Source organism: Bos grunniens, chromosome 18 (genome assembly GCF_055505025.1).
Source record: "Bos grunniens cultivar Pamir isolate PY7600 chromosome 18, Bosgru_T2T1.0, whole genome shotgun sequence".
In the NCBI taxonomy this organism is placed as follows: Eukaryota; Metazoa; Chordata; class Mammalia; order Artiodactyla; family Bovidae; genus Bos; species Bos grunniens.
The window spans coordinates 61,513,688-61,522,856 of record NC_141182.1 but is presented as its reverse complement, the minus strand read 5'-3'; positions in this window follow the sequence as shown (position 1 = coordinate 61,522,856).

The following is a 9,169-nucleotide window of genomic DNA, read 5'->3' as shown; positions in this document are numbered from 1 at the left end:
GAAGTTTTTAATTTTAATTAGATCCCATTTGTTTATTTTCGCTTTTATTTAGAATATTCTGGGAGGTGGGTCATAGAGGATCTTGCTGTGATGTATGTCGGAGAGTGTTTTGTCTATGTTCTCCTCTAAGAGTTTTATAGTTTCTGGTCTTATGTTTAGATCTTTAATCCATTTTGAGTTTATTTTTGTGTATGCTGTTAGAAAGTGTTCTAGTTTCATCCTTTTACAAGTTTTCCCAGGACCACTTGTTAAAGAGATTGTCTTTTCTCCACTATATATTCTTGCCTCCTTTGTCAAAGACAAGGTGTCCATAGGTGCGTGGGTTTATCTCTGGGCTTTCTATTTTGTTCCATTGATCTATATTTCTTGTGTCAGGACCATACTGTCTTGATGACTATGGCTTTGTAGTAGAGCCTGAAGTCAGGCAGCTTGATTCCTCCAGTTCCATTCTTCTTTCTGAGGATTGATTTGGCTACTCGAGGTTTTTTGTATTTCCATACAAATTGTGAAATTATTTGTTCTAGCTCTGTGAAAAATACCATTGGTAGCTTGATAGGGATTCCATTGAATCTCTAGATTGCTTTGGGTAGTATACTCATTTTCACTATATTGATTCTTCTGATCCATGAACATGGTATATTTCTCCGTCTGTTAGTGTCCTCTTTGATTTCTTTCACCAGTGTTTTCTAGTTTTCTATCCTTCTCCAGGATAGATCACATCCTGGGCCATAAATCTAGCCTTGGTAAATTACAAAAAATTGAAATCATTCCAAGCATCCTTTCTGACCACAATGCAGTAAGATTAGATCTCAGTTACAGGAGAAAAACTATTAAAAATTCCAACATTTGGAGGCTGAACAACACGCTTCTGAAGAAGCAACAAATCACAGAAGAAATAAAAAAATAAATCAAAATATGCATAGAAATGAATGAAAATGAAAACACAACAACCCAAAATCTATGGGACACTGTAAAAGCAGTGCTAAGGGGAAAGTTCATAGCAATACAGGCATGCCTCAAGAAACAAGAAAAAAGTCAAATAAATAACCCAACTCTACACCTAAAGCAACTAGAAAAGGAAGAAATTAAGAACTCCAGGGTTAGTAGAATGAAAGACATCTTGAAAATTAGAGCAGAAATAATTGCAAAAGAAACAAAGGTGATCATAGCAAAAATCAACAAAGCCAAAAGCCAGTTTTTTGAAAGGATACATAAAATTGACAAACCATTAGCCAGACTCATCAAGAAACAAAGGGAGAAAAATCAAATCAATAAAATTAGAAATGAAAACAGAGAGATCACAACAGACAACACAGAAATACAAAGGATCATAAGAGACTACTATCAGCAATTATATGCCAATAAAATGGACAACGTGGAAGAAATGGAGAAATTCTTAGAAAAATACAACTTTCCAAAACTGGACCAGGAAGAAATAGAAAATCTTAACAGACCCATCACAAGCACGGAAATTGAAACTGTAATCAGAAATCTTGCAGCAAACAAAAGCCCAGGTCCAGACAGCTTTACAGCTGAATTCTACCAAAAATTTACAGAAGAGCTAACACCTATCCTTGGAGAAGGAAATGGCAACCCACTCCAACACTACTGCCTGGAAAATCCCATGGACAGAGGAATCTGGTAGGCTACAGTCTATGGGGTCTCAAAGAGTCGGACACGACTGAGCGACTTCACGTTCACATAACACCTATCCTACCCAAACTCTTCCAGAAAATTGCAGAGGAAGGTAAACTTCCAAACTCATTCTATGAGGCCACCATCACCCTAATACCAAAACCTGACCAAGATGCCACAAAAAAAGAAAACTACAGGCCAATATCACTATGAACATAGATGTAAAAATCCTTAACAAAATTCTAGCAATCAGAATCCATCAACACATTAAAAAGATCATACAGCATGACCAAGTGGGCTTTATCCCAGGGATTCAAGGATTCTTCAATATCCGAAAATGGAAATGTTTCAATGCTCCTCTCTCAATTCGTCCACCCTCTCCTTCCCCCACTGTGCCCACAAGTCTGTTCTCTATGTCTGTGTCTCTATTGCTGCCCTACAGATAGGCTCATCAGTACCACCATCTTTCTAGTTCTATATATATGCGTTAATGTAGAATATTGGTTCTTCTCTTTCAGACTTACTTCACTCTGTATTAAAGGCTCTACGTCCATTCACCTCATTAGAATTGAGTCAAATAATTTCCTGTTTATGGCTGTGGATCATACATTTAATTGGTATAAACACGGGACCATTCTTCTGCCCTGGGGAATTGTCAACATTCTGGTTTTGGCTGATTGTGTTTTCAGTGGAAATGTGAATCTATCCCTTATGTTCATGATGAGCTGTGGTTGATCTAGAGGCTTGATGACTTTCTGATTCAGTTTTTCATCAGGACTCTGTTCTGGGCGGTGTTCTGTGTTGCCTGTTAACAGCACACTGGGTAACACGGGATATCTGGCTGTCCCCCAGCGGTAAGGGAAGAACAGCAACCAGGTGATGTCAGCCTCTTCCATCAAAGTTTCATCCAACAGTTTCAGTCTCCATTGTTTCCCAAGTCTGTATTTCAGTAGACCTTGCAAGACAGTGAACATGCAGAATTTTCCTGTTCATCGTCTTCTATTTTGAAATTCATTTAGTAACTTTGCTGCTCAGTTTCTTGACCTCCATCTCCCCTTCTCTCTACTGCAGCTGCTCATTCCCACAAACAGTCCTCTACTTCATGATTACCAATGTCTTCCATGTCCATAATCTCAGTTTCAAGCATTATTTTCTTCAGTAACATCTTTTTATTTTTACTTCTCTAGTTTCACTTCCTGTCTTTTAGTTCCACCCAGCCATAACCATTCATCAACCAACCATTACTTCCCAACCCTCTTTCCTCACTTCTGGCAATGCGGGGTTTTTATTTTTCCAATTAAAGAACTTTTCCTCATCAACTCTACTATGTAATTCTAAGAGTCTGTGACAGAAAAGTAAAGTGCTTATTACACAGTGTGATATATGTCTCAGTAAAACTGGCGGGGGGAGAAGGCAATGGCACCCCACTCCAGTACTCTTGCCTGGAAAATCCCATGGATGGAGGAGCCTGGTAGGCTGCAGTCCATGGGGTCGTGAAGAGTCAGACACAACTGAGCGACTTCCCTTTCACTTTTCACTTTCATGCACTGGAGAAGGAAATGGCAGCCCACTCAAGTGTTCTTGCCTGGAGAATCCCAGGGACGGGGAAGCCTGGTGGCTGCCCTCTATGGGGTCACACAGAGTCGGACACCACTGACGTGACTTAGCAGCAGCAGCAGCAGCAAAGCTGGCGGGAAAGATGAAAATGACCATTTCTCTTCCTGAGTAAAACAATCCATTTTATGTATTATTATTCTCTTTTTCTTAAATTCTCCTTCACCTGATATTAATATGGCTATACATCTTTCTTGTGTTATTGTTTGCACAATGTATCTCTTCCTTTCCTTCTGCTTCCAACCCATCTGCTTTCTCATATTTAAAATGCAACTCTTTTTTAAAATTTACATTTATGTTTTTTTCTTAATTTTTGGCCACATTGCACAGTTTACAGGATCTTAGTTCACCAACCAGGGAATGAACCCTGACCAACCATGGCCGTGAAAGTGCTTCGTCCTAAATCCTGGACCTCCAGGGAATTCCCTAAAGTGCAACCTTTTTTTTTTTAAATATGATTTTTAAAATATTTTTAAAGTCTTTATTGCTTCTGCTTTATGTTTTGGTGTTTTGGCTGTGAGGCATATGGGATCCTAGTCCCATGACCAGGGACTGAACCTGCACCCCCTGCTTTAAAAGGGAAGTCCTAATCTCTGGACGCCAGGGAAACCCCCTAAAGTACCGCTCTTGTCACAATATATGGTTACCTGTGTTTCCTTCCCACGTGACAATCTATGTGTTTTCACTGGAAACAGGCCCAAGAAGGAACTGCTTATGTTCAAGTTAATACTTCATTTCTTCCTCTGGTTTCTGGTTACATTTTTGTACATTTTTCATGAAAATCCTTTTTTCTGGATGTCTATTATGCTTGTAAATGTTTCCTTCAGCATTTGCAGCATTAAAGTCACTTTGTCCACTAGCAATAAATACACGGATGTAAATGCATTCCACCTTCACGTCCATAGAGGCTCACAGTGCCCCTCGAACCAGCAGATCCTCCAGGGCGTGGAGGGATTCCACACAGCATCTCTCTCCTGTGGTTAGGATGACTCAGCACCAGGGATGTTTTTGTCCAGTAATTAGGAGTTGGAGGCTGGTGTGTTGCTCAGTGTTCTCCTCCAAGTTGTGTCGGATCCCATATCCAAAGTATATGGTAAATCCTAGTAGGGAAATGAGAAGATGAGAAGCAAAAACAGATGCTCTCCTCACTTATAAATGCCCGATAGGCCTCCTCTTATGGAATCTGACACAATTTAGGGGAGAGGTGGTAGGAAGAGGATTGGGTTCAGTCAACCAAGAGGCCTCTTGACTCCAAAAAATCACTTACCAATCCCCATCCAGATGCCAAATAGGACGCCGGTCCAAGTGGTCATGTGCACCATCAGGTAAACTTTCACAAAGATGCTTACCAGTGGGTGGAAAGGCAAAGCATGGACCTGTGGGCAGCATCAGTTCATCCCTGAACACACCCTAGGCATCTGAAAGGGAGATTCTATCCCATGTGGGAGGGACAAGTTCAGTGCCATTCAGGCTGTGTGTTCAGTGCCTACTTAGTGCATGTAAAGCACTGAGTGTGGATCAGGGAAGGGTCCATAGGTTTCAGCAACTCCCCTTCTTTCCTGGTCCAGCAAAGGAAGCTTAGACCTAAAGCACGCAGACCTCCTTCACTCAAGGTGGACACTTTGGGCACATGAGGTCACCTACCCTGAAGTGAAGAGCAGTGGGGTCCTGGGGCTGCCTCCAGATGATGACCGTGACCCCAGTGATGAGCAGCAGCAGCAGCACAGCCACTGTTGTGAGCACGGGGTCTCCAGAGAACACCTGGCTGGGCCACTGGGCCAGGATCAGGCTCAGGATGGTCAGCAGGAGTACTGCAAGGGTCAAGGTGGAGGAGAACAGGCTGGACCCGGAAAACAAAGACGTCAGGACCTCGGGTCACACCCTTCCCCAGGCTGCCCACATCAGGAACGGACATCGTATTTCCAAGACTCAATAGACAAATATACATTCCTATCCATCCTGGCAATTTCAGAATATCACCAAAGAGAAGTCCCACTGCTCAGCAAGCAGGAAGGCACATCCATAGACAATCTGGCCAGATTTCCAGGTGGGGATGGTGCTGGGACAGAACCACAGACTCTTTAAAATCCTTGAGGTGTCGGCTTCAAGTACAGAGTCCAAAGACCTTTCTTTGACTATAAGCTCCATCTCAGTTTCTTCCTCTGTTCTTGCTTAAATTCTGGTCTGAGTGATACCTGAATTAGAGGTATGATGGCAACATGAACAGCAATCCCTATTCACCCAACATCACACAGCCGAATCCATCTCTTTTCCCACAAAAGCAGAGCAGGACATTTAGAAGGCACCATGAAGCAGAGAGGATTAGCCCCCATCAATCCCCACAAGCCAAAGACCCCCAGTCAGGGTGGAGTGGAGTCTCACCTGAGCACAAGGGCAGAAAAATCGACCACTGCCGGGAGCCGGCATATTGCATATTGAGTGCAGCACTTTCCACAGCATCATCTTTCAGGATCTGGAATAGCTCAACTGGAATTCTATCACTGCTGGCAGCCAGAGTGAGGAACTCCGCCCATGACAAAGGTCATGAGGAAGGAGGCTCGGCATACGCAAAGGCGGGATCGAGCTTCAGGAGTCCCCCTGGAAATTCTCGAGCATCTAGCCCCAAAACCAGAGTCTGCCTACTTTCTGCTTTGTGCTTTCACCTACACCTCTGACTTTACGGGGTGCTGTCCCCCACTACCTCTCTCTGAAAAAAGAGTTAGCTTACAGTTCCAGTTAATAATTCCTGGGTGTGACAGTGTTTAACCTACAAACTCCTTTGGAAATCCTCTAGCCTGCCTGAATAGGTTTTTCCGGCCACATGTGATTGTTCAGAGCCTCCCTACTGTGAGAGGCAGGAGATGTTCTAAACTGTCTAAACACAGATTCTTTTGAGTAGTTAAAAGATTGATTAGAAATTGTATTGGTGAAGGGATTTTCACTTTTTGGGCCAATGTTTGCTGCTAAGTTTCCATATCCCTTACCTGCTGTGTCCCTGGCAGTGTATTGATTAATATAATTGGTGTAAGTAGTAGCTTTAATGTTTGTAACCTGGGACCCTTGAGTTAATTCTTTTTCTTGTTATAGCCCACCACACCTGTGCTCTGTAGGAATGCAACTTTATCTAATGCTTTTGGAGGGTGGCTCCTGACCAATCACCTTTAGAGAAAAATAAGTTTTCTGAAAAAAAGGTCTTAAAATGTTAACAGGCCTCCGGGCCAGAAGATGATGCAAATCACCTAAGCTTTTGCATATGATAAGTTTGCAGGAAGAAAGCCTGGCTTGCTGCATGACTCTACCCCTTCCCCCATTATCCTCTATGCATAACTTAAGGTATAAAAACTACTTTGGAAAATAAAGTGTGGGCCTTGTTCACCGAAACTTGGTCTCACCATGTCGTTCTTTTTCTTACCTTCTGGCTGAATTATTCAGCCTCTTTTCTCCACTGAATTTCCTCACTGAGTTATCCTTATTTCAGCCTCTTTTCTTCACTGAATTTTCCTACTGAGCTATCCTCATTCTATTACTCTTTATATCCTTAATTAACGTTTAATTAAGCAATTGTTTCCTGATCCTCGCCGACGCCGTCTCTCCTTCGAATACCCTGGATCAGCCAGGGCTGGACCCCGGCAGACCACCAAGTTAGCAAGCAGGGACCGAAGTGACATGAGATCCATCAGATCACTGAAATGGAAGAGTAACGCCAAGACCCCTAGAAGGAGGGCATAAACAAGGTGGGGGGATGGAGTGAGAAACAGCTGGAAATATGCAAGCCAAGGAAGATAATCCAAAGGCAGTGGGTTTTGTTTATCTACCTTCAAGGTTTCCAGAAATCATGATGATCCTGATGTGGGTACATGTACGGGTGTTGATCTGGGCAAGGACTCAGAAAAGGAGCCCGTCCTCTGCCATTGTGTAGATCAACCAAGACATGGCAAACATGGGGTGCTCTGGAGGCTGCAAAAGAAAAGAGAGGAGTGAGAACGTGCAGAAGCAGGAAAGACCAGGGCATCCGCTCCCTCGTCTACATGGGGTAAGGTGTCTTTCTCTCTTGTCTCTCAATCCCAAGGGCTGGGATACCCAAGCATCTGACAGTCAACGAGGAGAAAGCCATGCCACTGACCTGGATGAAAGAGCACAGAGGATGCCAACAGCCATGGCATATCTGGCAGGGCCCCACCCAACATGGAGAAAAGCCTGTAGAAAGGGGCTGTCAGGGTGAATTTGGTAGTAGGGCACCATGAGGGTGAGAGCTGCTGAGACACCAAAGTACGCCACAAAGCAGATCAAGACTGAGACCATGATGCTGATGGGATGGACCGCTGGGGATTTGGGGCTTTTTCCCCTGCAGGACTGGAGGAAATACTGGGTCAGGAAACACACCAGAGTGAAAGCACAAAATCCCCTTTACTGTTAAACCTCGAAAAGAAACCCCTATGCCCAAGGGCAGCCCAATCCATGCCCACACCCTGGATGGGACACAGGGTGACCATGTTACCTGTAGTGACAGTGGAATCAAAACCAATAGACATGTGGAAACATAAAGCTGCTCCTCGGAGAATCCCATCAAGGCCAAAAGGCACAAACCCTCCAGAACCCAGAGGGTTGAAGTTATCATGAGAGAAGCAAGAAAGAAGGTGGGTGAGGTGTGTTTGGCCATGTATACTGGATTCCTCCCTTAATATGACAAGTCCTGGGCCCCAGAACCTCCTCAACCTGCACCCATTAGGCCAGGTTTCCTTAGGTTAGTTTCTCAGTTGTGTCTGACTTCAAACTCATGGACTGTAGCCCAACAGGATCCTCTGTGCATGGGATCTTTCAGGCAAGAATACTAGAGTGGGGTGCCATTCCCTTCTCCAGGGGCTCAGGAAGACCCATGAATTGAACCCTGGTCTCCTGCATTGCTGGAGAAGGCAATGGCACCCCACTCCAGTACTCTTGCCTGGAAAATCCTATGCACAGAGCCTGGTGGGCTGCAGTCCATGGGGTCGCATAGAGTCAGACATGACTGAAGCAACTTAACAGCAGCAGCAGCTCCTGCATTGCAGGCGCATTCTTTACTGTCTGAGCCACCAGGGAAGCCAGAGATCTCTTCAAGCCTCACATTCCCAGCTTCAACATCTGGAAGTTCTCGTTTCACGTACTGTTGAAGCCTAGCTTGGAGAATTTTGAGCGTTACTTTGCTAGCGTGTGAGATGAGTGTAATTGTGCAGTAGTTTGAACATTCCTTGGAAATGCCTTTCTTTGATATTGGAATGAAAACTGATCTTTTCCAGTCCTGTGGTCACTGCTGAGTTTTCCAAATTTGCTGGCATACTAAGTGCAGCACATTCACAGCTGTGATTAAGACTATCCCCAAGAAAAGAAAATGCAAAAAGGTTGTCTGAGGAGGCCTTAGAAATAAGTTAGAAAAGAAGAGAAAGGCAAAGGAGAAAAGGAAAGATAATATCCATCTGAATGCAGAGTTCCAAAGAATAGCAAGGAGCGATTAGAAAGCCTTCCTAAGTGATCAATGCAACAAAAGAAGAAGAAGAAGAAGAAGAAGAAGAAGAAAACAATAGAATGGGAAAGACTAGAGATCTCTCCAAGAAAACTAGAGATACCAAGGGAACATTTCATGCAAACATGGGTGGGCACAATAAAGGACAGACACAGTATGAAACTAACAGAAGCAGAAGATATTACAAAGAGGTGACAAGAATACACAGAAGAACTGCACAAAAAAAGATCTTCATGACCCAGATAACCACGATGGTGTGATCACTCACCTAGAGCCAGACATCCTGGAGTGTGAAGTGAACTGGGCCTTGGAAAGCATCACTACGAACAAAGCTTGTGTAGGTGATGGAATTCCAGCTGAGCTTTTCTCCTCCACCAGTTCCTGGAAATTACCCTTCTCCTCTCTGTCTTGATGAATGTG